Below are 17,587 nucleotides of genomic sequence, written 5' to 3'. Positions count from 1 at the left end.
GTGCTAACATTACTCAGGGGTACTGGAAAACATCAGATCCTCCCTGCACTCTGCTGCTGCTTGAACTTAGCTAATGCCTTTCTACCGTTTCTCACAGCACACTTGCAGAGCCAGTCTGTCTTCACCTGAGAGGGGAGAGGGAGGATGGTCCTCAGGTATCTACACAGTCCTTACGGAGCTCAGGACCTCACTGTTCATCTGAGTTCATTATACTGATGATAGCAATCTGACTGGTGAAGATTATTCTCCCTTAGACGACAGGAGATGGCTGTCAACTCCAAGGATTGGGCCCTGACCACCATGAAGTCCCTCAGAGTGGTCTGCTCGGGTAAGACCTATTGGACTGCAGGTGTAATGAGTGCTAAAGTGCGAACCTTTCCTGTTCCTGTGCAGAAAAGCAGGTATAGGCTTTCTGGGGGGGCTCCTGAGTTACTGGCCCCGTTGTGTTCCTTGTCTAGTTTGTGTCTTCTATGTCTGCTGATTAAGAGGGGAGTCAGGAGACACTGACAGCTCCTTAGCAGAACACATTTGAAAAGGCAGATTTTGACAGCTTAAGGAAAGGCTGTGGGCACCTCTCTATGAGGCATGCCAAAGCAATTAGATGTCAAGAGTGTAGCAGATGGTGTGAGTTGGGCTTTCTGGCAAGAATGACAAAGATAAAAGTCTCTGAGTTTTGGTCACAGTTTTGGAAGGGAATTGAAACTAGATTAATCCCTGTAGAACAGCAGATTCTAGGAGAGGACAATGTCCTGGTACAGGTCGAGCCAGCGACCACGATTTTATTGGTCTAGCCTGCCTGTAAGGAGGTGGGGGATCATACTTCTTCCCCAATCTGTGTGCACCGTAGTGCAAAGCCCTACTCTACATAAGTGGCTCACATATTTTACAACAGTGTGATATCTTCTCCTGTAGTTTATTAACTTGCAGTCTACAAAGAGTGTTGGGCTGGGTTAACTGTGAAACTGTCTCCCCCCCCCCCCCCAGGCAGCCACACCAGTGCCTGCCTGTAATCTCAGAGTGCACAAGGTTTCCCTCATACCTGAAATTGCTTGGTACATAGATTGGCCAGCAGGGGGAACCCGAGTGGCTGGACTGCGGCTACAGTGCAATGTGCTGTGGATGCTATCTGGTTTGAAACAAAACAGTGCAGCCAACAGGCAAGATTGTGGGTGTTTTGGGCGGTAATAACCATCACGAACCATGGGTGGTAGTTGTTCACAGTGACAGTTGGACAGTGTGTACTGTGACACAATGACAAGTGGAACAATCAGTCGTCCACTGGCCTTTTAGAAGCCTTTCTTAGCTGATTACACTGCCACAATCAAAGGTGTTGAAACTTAAATGTGATGCATAGATACTCACACCACATGACACTTGCTTCATAAGACCCGCTGTCTAGGATTGGGTCCCCAACATAACACTTCCATCTGCCGTATAACCCCTAAACAGAAGGACTGATGGAGAGAAAATGGCTTGTTAAAGCCATAGATACAGACGGTATTAAGCAACCGCAGCTTGGTCCGGCGAATTGAAGTCACTGGAGAAGTGCTAATGGAGGTAAACCATCAGGCCGGTAGCCTCCGCCTTAGGAGTTCCCGGGTTCTGGTCAGGCAGTATAATATCCAGATGTTGCACTGCCAGAGTTGGTGTGCAAAAGGTACTGCTATTTCACATACCACCAACATTAAACCCCGGGGAGGGAACAGTTCAGCGGGGATGCTCTAGTGCTTCATGGCAAATCTTCTAGAGCTTTCAGTGACCCAAACCGATTGCTGCAGGCTGGATGCCCCAGGTCCACCACCACTGCTCTGGTGGCTGCTGCTTCCATGAATGAGTCACCTATTTCTTGCCAAGGTATGGAAGTCTCTGGCCTCCCTAATTTGGTCTCTGTTGACCTTGCTTAACTCTGACCTGTGGTTATGGCTTTTGCCCTGAGTAGGCTATAGGAAACACCTCGGACTGTTACACTTGGCCTCTTGGTCTGAGATGCTATTTCACTTATGGACGGTGTCCTGGGGGCCATTGTATGGTACGCTGTACCACATCAGTCCCCAGCTGCTGCTGGAGTGTTGTGGAACAGAAATGACTACTAGTATTGTTTTACTGGGTAATGCATATTTACTTTTACAGATCTCTACCAAACATTTATTTTTCTGTTTATAGTTATAGCTTTTTCTATTTTCCTTGGAATCTGTGCTATTACCAAACAGTTTTGTATACATCCCTAATGTCAGTCACATAAAGGAAAACTCAAATTAATGTCTCGTCTGACCCTATCCTTCAGAGGCATACTAGGTTGCTGATTTAGTTTCTGGGAGGCCTGGTGCAAAAAATTGATTGTTGTTGTAATTTGCATAATTATTCTCTGTCTCTTCGTGTCTACACTGTTGCTAGGGACTCTGCCTACAAGGCAGACGAGTAGTCTTACTGATAGCATCTTTCCAATGTTAGAGCTCCTCACAGACTCAGCACATGCCAGGACAGAGGCGATGTAAGATCATAAGATCCAGTCATAAGGAATAGAGTATGTGGATTCAACCTGACCCAGCCACAGCCATCTTCGGTGATAACCATCATGATTGCCCTGAGTAGCCCTGGTTGGTTTTCCATGAATAGTTTTCTAGTGTACTATGAATCATCAAAGCCGTTGGAGCAGTATATGAAGCTTTAGGATCAGACACTGATCCCTGGCATATGCTTAACTCTTTGATACTGGCTTGAAATGAACCAGGTACATTTTTTCCTAGGTGAAGTCTCTCTTTCTTTGACTATGTTGTAAGCCCCATCTTTCTGACCTAATTGGTGGGAATCCATCTGAACTTGCTGCCATCCAAGGCCATGCTTCTGCTATAAGTTCTGAGTAAATTATACTCTTTGCAATTTGGATTTACCTGCCTGTTTTCTCTAGTCTCATGGTACGTTGGGGCCAGTTCTCATATACTGTGATTAGATAGCAAGGTGGCATATATAAATCAAGTTGTAGTAGAAAAGCTCAATAGCACAGAATTCAGTGCAAAATTAAAGTTATACATTTTTATTTTTTTGGTACTGAACTCATAACCGTGTGCTTGACAGGCAGGTGCTTATGCCGCTGAGCTAAATCCCCAGCCCAAAGTTACACAGTTTTAAAACTAATCTATGTTCTCAAGTGAATATAAGGTAACACCAAATTTCTTCCTCTTCTGCTTGCTGTGACAAGAAAGGCCATAGAGAAGTCATTCTAAAGACGAGTTAATTTAAGAAAAAAATTATTCCAAATGGAAATTAAGCCGGTTCTAGAAAGTTGAGGTGAAAGGAAAAGGGAACGGCCTTAGTGAGCAGGAAAATGGCTTGGTTGCGTGGAAGAACAAACTTCTGGAAAGGTATGTAATTTTGAAAGAGGAAAGGCGGCTAACAAGGCTAACAATGACTTGTCTTTGTGCTTCTGAAGTGAATAAACTAATAAGAGGATTTTGTGTGGGATTTTTTTATTTTTTATCGGTACCGGGGATCGAGCTCACGACCGCCTGCTTGCAGGCAGGTGCTTATGCCGCTGAGCTAAATCCCCAGCTGTGTGGGATTATTGACGTCCTCATGTGGCAACACAGAGGACCACTGAGGACAAATATATTTCTAAAATAAGCCTCAAGTCTTCTGTTTACAGAAGAATAAATATTAACTTTAATACCTTTATGTTTGGTAGTAAAAATTCCACTGTGAATTAATGATATTTGAGAAATTTTAGCATATTCTTTGGCATATTGTATAGGAAATATAGCCAATTTTTTCTTTCCTTTCTCCTTCTTAAGCATAATATAAATCACTCAATAATTTAAATGAACTATACAAAGATTATTTTTCTTCTTGTTGAATAGTCTTTATGCTTTTTCAATTTTTTCTTTAATTTTGAAGAGAATAACACCAAATGAAACAAAACAGAACAGAGTCAATCAGAACAAAAGGATGAATATGGTACATGACTTAAAAACAAAATATAAGGAGATCAGCAGTGGCTACCATAATGCCTTTTGTTACCTTCAAAAGAATTGTTCACACCATCAGGCATAATAAAAGCAAACAAAATAAAACCAATAAAAACAAAACAATGGAATCCTAAAATGGAGACATTGTAGGACTTCAAAAGAAGATAATAGTCCAACCAGAATGGGTATCGTAGTGAATCTTATTGTCTTCAAAGTAGTTGCTTAACTCCCAGACTTGATACTATCAAACAAAATAGGATAGAATAAAATCAGTCCAAACAAAACAGTGAAAGCAATGTGGGACTTCAAATCAAGCTAATAGGAAATAAAAAATGTTACCATAATATATTTTGTTATCTTTGAAATAACTGTCCATGCCATCAAATATAATATGATTAGACAAAGTGAAACAGAATAAGACCAAATGGAACAAAGAAAACAATATGGGTTTCAAATCACGATAATAGATTAACAATGACCACTGCCTTCCCTTTTAGACAGTTCCTCCCCTTTCACTTTCACAGGGTACATTGTACATTTTGGATCCCACTAAGTCCTTTAGTTTATAGATTAGGGAGGCAACTTGCTATTCACCTGTGTGACTCTGAACCTTTTTACCCCTGAGCATGATCTCAAGCTGTATCCATTTACCTGCAAGAGCCTCAGGGTTATCTTTCTTAATAGCTGAGTAATTTTCCATTGTATAAAAGTGTCATGGCTTTCTAACCAGTCTGCAGCGATGGGCGAGCTACTCCCACTTTTTTCTGGTTCCCTGGCACATAGAGCATTGTTTTCTCACCTTTGACTTTCAGTCTATAAACTCTCTTTCAGATTAAGTATATTTCTTGTGTAAAGCATATTGATGGACCCCGTCTCCTGATCCACTCTGTGTTTCATTTTATTGGTGAATTGAGGCCATCTATATTAGTGATTATTAGTGAACACTCTCTGCCTCATCCCTGCCATGCTATTTTCCTGCTGTTGGTTGCCTACTTTTTCCCTTCATTCCATTATCTGCCCCACTCAGTGAGCCCCCTCTGCCGCTGTTCCTGAAACCATGGTCTTTTTTTTTTTTTCTTCTCTCTAGAATGTCGTTCAGTATTTTTTGTAGGGTTGATTTGGTGGTCATGAATTCCTTCATCTGTTCTTTGTCATGGAAGTATCTTGTTTCTCCATTAATTTTGAAAGATAGTTTTGCAGGGCACATCAATCTGGGTTGAAAGTTATTTTCTTTCAGAACCTCAAATACTTTACTCCAAGCTCTTCTGGATTTGATGATTTGTGTTGAGAAGTCTGTCGTGATTCTGATGGGTTTTCCTTTATAGATGATCTGTTTCTTTTTTCTGACAGCTTTTAATATTCTTTTCTTGTGTTGAATTTCTGGGATCTTGATTATTATATGTCTGGGTGTAGATTTGTTTTGGTTATGGTTAGCTGGAGTTCTGTATGCCATTTCCTCTTCCTATGCTTGGAAAGTTTTCTGTAATTATTTCTGTAAATAACCTTTGTATCTCATTTGTGTTGACCCCTGCTTTTTCGCTAACATTTATTATTCTTAAATTTTGCTTCTTCATAGTCATTGTGTGGCCTTTGAATTGTTTATTCCTGGTTAATCTTTCTACTTTTTTTTTTTTTTTATCTTTTTGAGACAGGGTCTTGCTGTGCAGTTCAGGCTGGCCTTGAGCTCACTTTGTAGCCCAGGCTGGTCTTGAACTTGCAACGATCCTCCTGCCTCAGCCTCCCGAATGCTGGGATTACAGGCATGAGCCACCACGCCCGGCATAATCTTTCTATTTTTATGTTCTTTCCTCCTCTCTCTCTTTCTCTCTTTAATTCCACACATGAGAGAAAATATGAGATGTTTTTCTGAGTCTGGCTTATTTTGTGTAACAAGATCATCTCTAGTTCCACTTATTTTCCTGAAATTGACATAATTTTATCATTTGAAATTATGACTGTATGTATTGATATGTGTATGTATATATGTATTTATCACATTTTCTTTACTGAATAAACATGCTTCTTGTGGCATAATTCACAATAGCTAAGTTATGGAAACAACCTAGGTGCCTGTCAATTGACTAATGGGTAATTTTATTTTTCAGTGATTCTTGTTACACATTAGTATAACATTTTAATTTTACTTTTTAGAAATTAACTTGTTTTTGACATATGGTATGTATCATGAAAGTTTGACATATATTTATGAACAGATACTTTTTTTTACCCATATGAGAAACATGTTTAGATTACTGTTAGTGTTGAGAAACTCTTGTGTAGAGTCACAAACTCTTAATCTATTCTTGATTCTTAGGCTACTTGCCATTACATATTCAATTATTTTCCTGTCAGATTGTCTATAACTAATACTATCGCTGCAGATAAAGAGCTTAGAGGTGGAAATGCCATTTTAAAAATACCTCGTGTGAGCCAGGGATTTAGCTCAGTGCCACAGAGCCTGCCTGACAAGTGTGAGGGTCTGAATTCAATTCCTAGTACAAAAAAGTCTTGTGGGAAAAAAGGGGGAGAAGAATATGGGGAAGAAGAGAAAGAAATTCTGCCTTATAAATATTAAACAAGTGCTGCAGCATTGCCAAAACAAAAAGTTGTCTTTCTTCTTCCTGGGGTATTTTGTTATATATTTTGGTTTTGTCATTGGCCCTGATGCTTCTATTGAAATAGCTAAAGTTAGTAACAAAAGAAAAATTTAAAAAGACAAACCAGATATTCTAAAACTACAAAAAAACATCTTTCATTAGGTTTTAAATATCTAGGTTACTGGGGCTGGGGATTTAGCTCAGTGGCATAAGCACCTGCCTTGCAAGCAGACGGTCGTGAGTTTGATCCCCGGTACCGATAAAAAGGAAAAAGACCAAAAAAAAAAAAAAATCTAGGTTACTATATTTTCTTTTTTAAGAGATCCACTTCTAATTGGGGCAAATGTGTGACCCACTTCTGAATGTAGATATGATTACTACTGTGATTTTTTTCTTTCTCTGCTTGTCCTAGTAACTCATTAAGCACAAAGAAGACAAATATTTTTACTTAATATTTTGTTAAAAAGAGAAGTAGCTTTTCAAGTCACTTTATCAAGCTAATAATGTTGCTGATTACTCATCAATCACAGATATTTATTGATCTGTTTATTATGTGCTACACACTTGCCTGGAAACTGAGGATATAACACAGAAGATAAGAAGTCTCAAGTCTTGTGGCACTTGCAGTTTTAGTGTTAGCTGCTTGCAGTTATCTGCTGCTCCATACAAAACCATGTAACTTAAAACAACAATTCATTACTGAATTGGGTAGTTTCTCCCTGGATCTCTCATGTACCTGAATCTGGAGTTTGTGTCATCTGAGGGCTCATGACAGCCCTTTCTTAGGGCAGGATCTAGACTGTTGGATCAAAGTGTCACCAGGTAGGCTGTCCATATAGCAAGGGCTTCTTGTAGCATGGTGATTGGGTTCCATAAACAAATATTTCTGAACAAAGAAAGATGTGTCATCTGCTTAAGGCCTGGACCCAGAAATCGGCAGAGCATCATTTCTTTCCTGATTAGAACAGCCAAATAGCATGCCTTTGGTAGGAGACACATGCCACAACGCTGCATGGAAAACATTAAAGAGTATGAGGCCATCTTTGCCCTCTGAGTGCATCATCAGATGTGCACGGGGTCCACCTGTGTCGTTTTTAACCTTGATGTTAACTTTGATAGCTTGGTTAAGGTGGTATCCGGCTGATCCTCACTCTAAAATTCCTATTTTCTTGTCTAAGAGCATAAGAAGATCTGGAAATGCTATTTTGATCTGGGTGGAAATTGTATTAGTATATCAAGCCATACATTTTAAAATAAACTGCTTTACATTACATTATTTTAATACTTTAATTAAAAAAAGAAAAACCAAATTTGCCACCTTCACCTCACACCTTACCTCGTTTCACACCGTTTGGCACACACCTTATTTTGGCAGAGATTCTGCGGGTCCCACAGTTACAAAGACTGCAAAACGCAGACTTGTGACTCCTCGAATTCACCCCTTCCCCAGCTTCCTCTCTTAGTCACAACTCTAGAATCCATCTTTCAAAGGAAACCCAGACTAATTTAAAAAAAAAATGTGAAAAATGCTACAAATTCATCCCATCATCCTCGGAGTGTAATCCAAGTCCCTTAAATGCTAAGGCTCTCTGCCTATTTATGTAATTCTTCCAAACTCATTTCTCACGACTTTCCCAGTGTGAACTCCAGCTTTCCCAAGTTTCTCATAAAGGCCTGCATTAAACTGTGACCTAAAATGCAAAATTATACTTTGGAGGCTTATTGAGGAATAATTTAACTAAATTTTAATTAATGAATATTATTGAATATTGATTGGACAAAATACACATAGCTCTTGCTCACTAGTCGAGGCAAAGCAAACATACACATTTTCCCTCTATAGTGTAAAATTTAGTGTCCTTAGAAGTATAAAATATAATACAATGAGGCGTCAAAGGATGAGAATCCTACTGAGCAGGACTTATTTGCCTTAATAAATGCTGTTGTCCCAAGAAAAATGAAATTGTCATTCAAAGGAGGAAAATTATATAAAGTAGTTAGTTCACAAAATGAATCAGGTTCCGTGTGAGCCCAGTCCCTTTGTGTGGATGGCATATTTGGTAACTGCACACAGAGGTCTCCTACTCCTTGTGAATACACTCATGTTTCTTGAGAGGCTATTGTAAACATTCATCTATTGTGTGATTTTAATTTTTTATGTTGGTAGATAGGGTGGCATTTTAACTTTTCTCCTTACAGAACACAGTTAATGCAGTGGAGGCTGACTTGGCTGTGACACTCATTCTGGGTCTTTTGTATAGAGCTTGATGTCCTCACAGCACTTTTTAATGCCTGTGGAGAAGGTGTGACTAGTGACATCTCAGGAGTTCCCATTTCATCAGAGCTCAACTGTGCTTTTTAGACTTGGTATTTATATTTACTTATGTTTACTGATGTCCTTGAGCCAACGGTATTAGCTTGCTCAATAAAATACCAAAGACTAGGGGGCTTAAACAATAGGAATTTGTTTTCTCACAGTCCTGGAGTATGAAAGCCTGAGGTTACAGTGTTGGCAGGGTTGGTTTCTTCCACGCCCTCTCCTTGGCTTGTAAATAGCCATCTCTCCATGTTTTCAAGTGGCCTTTTCATTGTGTCTGATTCTATGGTAATATTCTCTCTCTATAAAGATAGCAGTCATTGGGTTAGTATCCACCCTCACTTAGCCTTAATTACCTCTTTTCAGGACTCTATTTCCAAATACAGTCATATTTTGAGAAAGTGAACTTAAGGCATACGAATTTGGTTGGGGAAACACATATAGTAATTCAGTTCGAAATACCAACTCACACCAGATTTCAGCTGTATAGTTAGTTTTTAAAAATTTTGGTTTGGGCGTATTTTATATTACGTAAGTTTAGATTGGTTTAAACTGCAGTTGAGACTGGATAATTTCATTAGGGCTAACTGAGATTTCTGTCCTTTGACTTATTGTACATCATCACACAGTATCTTAGATCATTCTGAAACTTTCACTTTTCACATTCAGGTATATAAAGTTAAGTAATTAAAAGTAGATGATAGGACTCAGGGTACTGCCAGCCACCCTCCCATGTAGTTTCCATGAAGATGACCTGGAGATACTGTAACGTTTTAGAATTTCTCTTGTGTCATCTGAAATAAAATATCAGGCTTAGTTTTCTGTTTAGGGCTTGAGACTATATTCCACTGCTTTGAAAATATCTGCAACCCATGTTTAACATATTGGTATATATGGTAATTTTACATAAATGAATTAGAAGTTATATGACATATTTGGAAGGCAGGCCTGATTTCAAATATTTAGATTTCCCCCTACTTGCTTGGCCCCAGGCTGTTTTGCAAGTCAGTAGGGAAGGCATTATCCTAGATGTGATTTCTCTGTAAAGCCCGGACCTGGACTTTCTACATAGTGGTAACAGGCTATATCATCAACACTTACCTGTATTCTACTTGTAACACTAAATTGCTAGCAAACAGGACTCTTGGAGACTGAAAGTGCATATGACCAACAATTGCAGCAAAGAGTTCCGGAAAGAAATTTCAGATAGATGTTATATCCAACAGTGACCCTTACAGGAAGGTGGTCTTTGGGCTGGGCATAAAACAAGAGGAAAAATTGCTATTGAGGAAACTTTAAGAGAGAGGGAGGCACCATGTATCAAGGTTTTAGGGTGTGGGTCTAAAATGGCCCCAACAGCCTGATGTATTTGGAAGGTGACTTCATAATGGGGACACTATAGCTGACTTGCTGTTAGGAGCTAGAGTATTGTTAGAAGACTACTGGGTCACTGGGAGCATGGTCTGGCATGGAGCAGGATCTCTGTTCCCGGCCCTTCCCTTCCCTGTCTGCTTCTTGCCCACCATGATGTAAGCAGCTTTCCTCCATCCATGTTTTTCTACCATGCCATTTCTGGTCTGGAGCCAGCCAGCCGCGCCCTGAGACCATCAGCTAAAAAAGTCGTGGGTGTCTGGTATTGTCTCCCAGTGACTCCCACTTTCTCCCAGCGAAAGTGACTAAGACACAAGGCTTAGGGGTGAGACATGCACTGTGGAGGTAGGTGGTCAGTCATTTTATTCAAATCTGTATCAATGGCTTTTCCTGAGTTCTCTTATCTCATATCTCATGTCACCTAACAAGAATTATATTTTGATTATTTTCACAGACTCGGAGGACCTAGACTATCTTGTGTGGCTAGAGCTATTTTTTTCTTCCCAAGACTATGTGATCTTGCTTTTGTCCCATCTTTGATGATTCAGTACTGGCCTTTGAGGGCACTTGCCTCTAGGTGGTATCCTTGGTGATGACATTCTGATGGAGGCTTTCAAATGCTGATTAATTATAGACTTTCCTACCTCAGACATCTCAAGTGCTCAGAAAAGATAGGTCAGCTCCACAAATGAGACTTTCCTAAAGATAGTATACAAAACTCTGTCTTCTCTTGACCAATGTTATGTTTATTATGGCATGCTGGTTGTTTTAGTAAGGGAGAAGATGGTGAGTATGGGAGGGGTGGTGAAGGGATTTGCTCTCAGGGGAGAGAAGTATAGTCTGGCATCTTTGTCAAAGCTCACTCCCATGAAATAGTCTAGGCTATAACATCACCTCTGTCTGTAGTGCTGGCATGTGTTCCATATATCATAAACATACCTGTGGTGCATTCATAACTGGTGGTCAACTTATAACACCAGCTGAACCGAATCAGCATGGTGCTGGGCATGGAAGGCCCACCTGAGAATTGTTGCCAAGATAAAGAGAACTGGAAAGGAAGAGTTTCCTGTTGCTGGTTCTCCTGTTGCTGTTGATTTTCTTGTAGGAGCTTGTTGAGCTTCTTTCCTTCTATGAACTTGGTTGTTCTTATTCAAAGGAGCTCGGGAGCTTGTTGTCCCTGAGAAGGACTGCAGTTCACTTTGCGGGAGCTTGGCTCTTTAGCGCTTTCTGGCTCCTGAGGAGAAGATGTGTGCTGTTCAATCTCCAGGAAAGCTTGGCACGCTGGCTTCCTGACATGAACTCATCACTGGAGGAGCTCAAGCTTTTGTTGTTGCCGAGGATGGCTGTAGTACTTTTTGCAGGAGCTCTGGCCCTTATTTTGAACATCACTTCATGGCTCCAGTGCAAGACTCTCAGCCTGCTGCACAGATCCTTCACCCTGCTGGCACAGACTTTCTAGCTTCGACCGCTGATCTCTTGGCCTTCCCAGTGTAGATCTGTGAAACTGACTTATATGAGATATTACTTTGAGATCCAGGTTCTCAACTGGATTCCTTGGATCTTAGTGTGTGGAAAGATTTCCTGCTCTTCTTGTATATAACTCTTTGGATGAGTATTATAAAATAATAAGTTGAATTATGTGTCTTGTATGTAACTGTTCTCTGTATAAACTCTGACTTCAATACCTAAGAATCCTCGAAGAGTGAGAAAACAAACATCACATCTGTGCTTTCTTCTATCTGACTAGCTTCTGCCTTTTGAATTATCTTTGTAGTCATATTCTTACAGTAGTAACAGTATATTACTCCTCTGTTACCAGCATTTAAAGTTTTTCAAAACCACTTCTCTAGTTCTAACATTTCATTTATCTGGCTTTAACAATTAGAAACACAAATATGTATTTATTCATGTTTGACCCTTGTCATTCTTTGAGGTGAGTTAAAATAGTTTCTACTGACTTTTATTTCAAGCAGGATTAATTCTTTTGGTTTTGTCCCACACAGAGGCGAGATTCTAAGATTCTAGCCCTCCTCTCCCCCGCCATATCCAACAGCTGTGATTGAGGGAGTTTGGAGAGGCCAGGCCTTGCACGGGGGCCTTCTTGGGTCTCTCTTTTTCTCAGCTGATTGTGATTGGAGGTGTTTTTAAACAGACCTCCTGTCCATCAGAAATGGAGGCTAGTCATTGTCTCTTTAAGTAATTATAGATACAAGAAATAAAGGATAGCAGTCTTCCATGTTAATATACTGTCTGCTATGTGAGCTTAAGATTTGGGATGTGGAGGTAAGGGGCACATTTGGCTTAGATTTCACTCTGGCCTATTTGAAACATCAAATAATGAAGCAAAGCAACTGGACATACAATATTAGAAACACTTTGGTCAAAAGGTAAAGGTAGACCAGTAAATTTATTTAACCTTTATTCTTCAAAAAACATTTCTCTCTCATTGTCAGGAGAGAGAAAAAAAGATCAGGTTTCTTTTTGATCAGCTTTAGTTTTTAAGAATAACATTTTCATATGTAAATATTTTTACTTTACCATTGTAAAAGTAAAAAAGAAAATAATTTTGGGGCATGGCAAGATAGGTATGAAAATACAAATGCAAAAATTTTAAAATAACCCAATTATTTGCAGAAGTCCTGATGATTTACTTTTGGAATTCTGATAGAAAGATGTCAGACTATTTTCCTTCTCAAAGGCTCAAACCCATTTTTCCAGCACTTTTTTTTGTAAAATCCCAAAACCATGTTTATTTTTCCAACATATTATACAATTTAACATCATCCTTATTCATCATTTTGTATGCTTAATAATTCATAAAGATCTTGTTTTGAGAAAGGCTTTCCAGCACACTGGAATCACAGATCCTTATTTCCCAGCTTTATTTCAGAACAAGACAGTAATTTTATCTAGATATTTCTATTTTTACCCTATAATGAGGACACTGAATCTAAAATTAAACACAGACCTGAGCTGTTAACATTTCTGGTTCACTTTAACCTGAATAAGTGCTTCAGATTTTCCTGGAGCCAGATTCATGCACTATCTGTTCAAAGGCAGTACATGGCTTGCTACCACCAAAATTCAATGTTTATTTCTCATTATAATATAAAAGGCCCTCTGGTTGTTCAACCAGCTGTAATTTTTCATCCATTCTCAATAAACATTTCAACCATAATGAGTCATTGTTGGATTTGATGAAGGCAATGGAATTAGAGAGAGAGAGTAATTTACATCTGTACTGGGCATTCATGAAAGTTTTCAATAAGTATGGGGGAAGCAAAAATATATAAGACAAAAGATAACTCTGTGATTTTTAAAATGGGGACAAATCGTTGAAAAAGATTCATATCACCCTAACATATGCTTCTTGTGGGTGTGATTGGCTGAGGTCCCGATCTCTTATTTCATGGTAAGAAAACCTTCCATGAAAATGAACTTAGAGCCCAAAGTAAGGGCCTATACTTCCAACCCATGAGCTGACCCATCCCTGCCCTACCTCTCAATATCCTTTAACCAAGGATAGGTTCATTGCAATAAACAAATGACATTCTCTGGTTCAACTTGTATAATAAGTGGCAACTGGCTATCCAATAAAGCCATGAAACCTTTGGAATTGCTTATCACATGGAGAACAACTACCTTGCATTAAAAGACAAGTTTTTAGAGCTTTTTTTTTAATTTTGAAAAGAATAAAACCAAATGAGAAAACAAAACAAAACAAAATGGGGTCATTCACAACAAAAGGATGGACATAGTACATAATTTAAAACCACAATACAAGATGATCTACAATGGTTACCATGATGTCTCTTATTATCTTCAATAGAATTGCCCATATCACCAGGTACAATAAAACTGAACATAGCATTATGGAATAAAATCAATAAAAACAAAGCATTGAAGACATTATAGAACTTCAAAAGAGGGTAATAGTCAAGTAAGAATGGGTATCATAGTGAATTTTATTGTCTTCAGAGTAGTTGCCTATAGTCTCAGATTTGATGCTATCAAATATAACAGATTCAAATAAAATCAGTCAAGACATGATGGTGATCGAACAAGACAGATTCAAATAGAATCAGTCAAAACAAGACAGTGAGAGCAATACCGAGTTTCAGATTAAGTTAATAGGAAATTAAAAATGGTTACCGTAGTATATCCTGCAGTCTTTGGAATAGCTGTCTATGCCATCAAGTCTAGTACAAGTAGACAGACTAGAACAGAATATAACCAAACTACACAGAGTGATGAAAACAATATGGGTTTCAAATTATGATACAAGATTAACAATGTCCTTCCTCTGCCTTCCCTATTTAGACAGCTCCTCCCCTTTCACTTTCTTTCTTTTTTTATTTTATTTAAGAGGAAAAAGAGAAAAACACAAAACAAAACAAAGCGGTGTAAGGGTACATGTAATACAGAACTACAAAAAAAAAAACATAACAGTAAGAAATCACCTGTTAATAGATTACATATTATCATCTTGAAAATAGTTGCTCAAATCACAGTATCAAAGAATACAAGATGGACATTCAAACAGGGAGACTGCAAACAGCTGTGTTCAATGATCCAAAAACATTGATATAGTCAGCTATTTAACACCCCTAAACACACTTGCTGTTATAACCGTTAGAGCTCTTTTTATTTTTTTCCCCTCTCTTTTTTACAACAAAATTTACACATTTTGGATTTTATTACTCCTTAGTGCTTATTACTTTTTTGGGGGGGGGAGAATAAAGTCAAATATGGCAAAACAAAGCTGTCAGTCAAAACTAAGGATAGACATAGCACATGGTGTAGAACAGAGCACAAGGTTATCAACAATGGTTATTAACGTTGTCTCTTGTTTCCTTAAAAAGAATTGTCTATCTCATTAGATATTATAAAGTTGGACAAAACAGTAGAGAACAAGACCAATAAAACTTAGGCATTGTAAACATTACAGGACTTCCAAAGAAGACAATAGTCAAACCAGAATGGGCATCTTAGTGAATCTTATTGCCTTCAAAGTAGTTGCCTATGTCTTCAAACTTGATACTATCATACAGAATGGAACAGAGTTTGATCAGTCAAAACAAGATCGTGGGAGTATTACAGGACTTCAAAACAAGTTAATAGGAAATCAAAAAGAGTTACTATATATATATATATCCTAATTTCCCCGTTCACTTTCACAGGGTGCATTGTACATTTTGTATCACCTGCAAGAGCCTCAAGGTTTTCCTTCTTTATAGCTGAGCAGTTTTCCACTGTATAAAAGTGTTATGTCTTTCCAACCAGTCTGTCTGTAGCTAATGGGTGAGCTACCCCTACTTTTTTCTGGTTCCCTGTCACATATGGCATTATTTTCTCATCTTTCCGTCCATAAACCTTCTTTCAGGTTAAATATGTTTCTTACATAGAGCATCTTGATGGACCCTACCTCGTGATCCACTCTGTCTGTGTTTCTGTTTATTAGTGTATCAAGGCCATGCATGTTAACATTATGGCCGATCTTCTCTGCTTCATCTCTGCCGTGCTATTTTTCTGCTGTTGGTTGTCTGCTTTTCCCCTTCATCCCACTGACTGCTCTGTTCACTGCGCCTCCTCTGTCACTGTTCTCGAAATCTTTCTCTCTCTGTCTCTCAAATGTCCTTCAGTACTTTTTGTAGGGTTGGTTTGGTAGTCATGAACTCCCCCAGTTCCTTTTTGTCATGGAAGCATCTTGTTTCTTCATTGATTTTGAGAGCTAGTTGTGCAGAGCACATCAATGTAGGTTGGCAGTTATTTTCTTTGTGGGCTTGGAATACTTCACTCTAAGCTCTTCTTGATTTGATGGTTTGTGTTGCGAAGTCTGTCATGATTCTGATGGGTTTTCCTTTATAGGTGATCTGTTTCTTTTCTCTGACAGCTTTTAATATGCTGTTCTTGTGTTGTATTTCTGGGATCTTGATTATTATATGTCTGGATGTAGATCTATTTTGGTTATAGCTGGCTGGAGTTCTGTATGCCTCATTTATCTGGATAACATTTTCTTTTCCTATGCTTGGGAAGCTTTCCTTAATTATTTCTGTGAATAGCATTTGTATTTCATTTGTATGTACTCCTGCTTCTTCACTCACATTTTTTATTAAGTTATAGATCCTCTTGTCATCATCTAAGCTTTATATTGTTACTTCCTGGTTTGTGGTTATTTTTAAGAGATATTTCCTATTGTGATCACACATTGCAAACCTGTCTTCAAGGTTTGATAGTCTATTTTTAGTTTCTTTCAAGCAGTTTTTCCAGCTTTCAATGGAGTTTTTAATTTCCTGGTGTCTCTTTGAATCTGTTTCATGTACTCTAGACTTTTTTTTACATTCTTCATTGAATGTTTCTCTCTTCTTTATGTGTCCCTCCATTCTCCCATCTGTGTCTTCTTGAGAGGTACATAGCATTTCTTTTATTATTTTTGGTATTTCTTTCTTTACTTGTATTAGAATTTCTGTTTTTACATATTTTATAGTATCATAAAGATAATCGTTATGTCAGATGCTGCTTTTTCTGACAGCACAGGTGTGCAAACCTGAACTCTTTTGTGTTTACCTGCCCAAGGCCAGTAGTGTTTGTGTTGGGGGCTGGAGATTTTTCTTTTGTTTCTTCCTCTTGTCATGTTTCTGGTTTTCTCCAGACAAGTGGACAGTGGGGGTCCCTGGCACATCCTGTATTGGCCATGATTACTCTGAAGAGTGCTGGCTAGGGATTGCTGCCCTCCCCAGTCTGCTGATGGCCACTGAAATACAAGCAGGGGCAGGGTGGGCTGGACCCTCCCTTCTGAGCTGGTTAAACTCTGGGAGTCTTCACCACATTAGGGTGTGCTGTGCAGACTGGGTTGGTCAAGAGTAGTTTCAGGGAGACCTTGTCTTTTGCTATTGGATCATGCACAGAGATAGGACTCAGCCTGAGCAATTTTCACCAATCTGCTCTGAGCTAGGAGTGGCTGACTGAAGCCGCTGCAGTTCTGGTTCTGGGTTTACCCTGCCCAACTCCAAAATGCCACCTGGCTCCCTCACCCTCTCCCACGGGAGCCCTGATTCCCATGCACTCACTGCGAGCCAGTATGGATCTCTGAGCCAGATCTCAGAGCCTAGCGCTGCTCTCTGTTCCACCTCCCCTCTGCAACTGCTTCCTCCCACCGAGGCCCTCAGGCTTGCCAACCTCCGACTTCACTGCGACCTGCCTCTCCGAAGTGCAGTGGCATTTTGTGCACAGTGGGACTAATTTCGGTGAGAGCGAGTCTGGCTACAGCCTTCCTTCATGATTTTTTTTCTTTCTCTTTAGTTTCTTCCTAGGTTGAGAGGATCCATCTCCTTTGTCTG

Source organism: Cavia porcellus, unplaced genomic scaffold, assembly GCF_034190915.1.
Source record: "Cavia porcellus strain 051 isolate PalLab524CR breed Dunkin Hartley unplaced genomic scaffold, mCavPor4.1 scaffold_22, whole genome shotgun sequence".
NCBI classification, from domain to species: Eukaryota; Metazoa; Chordata; class Mammalia; order Rodentia; family Caviidae; genus Cavia; species Cavia porcellus.
This window is presented reverse-complemented; position numbering follows the sequence as displayed.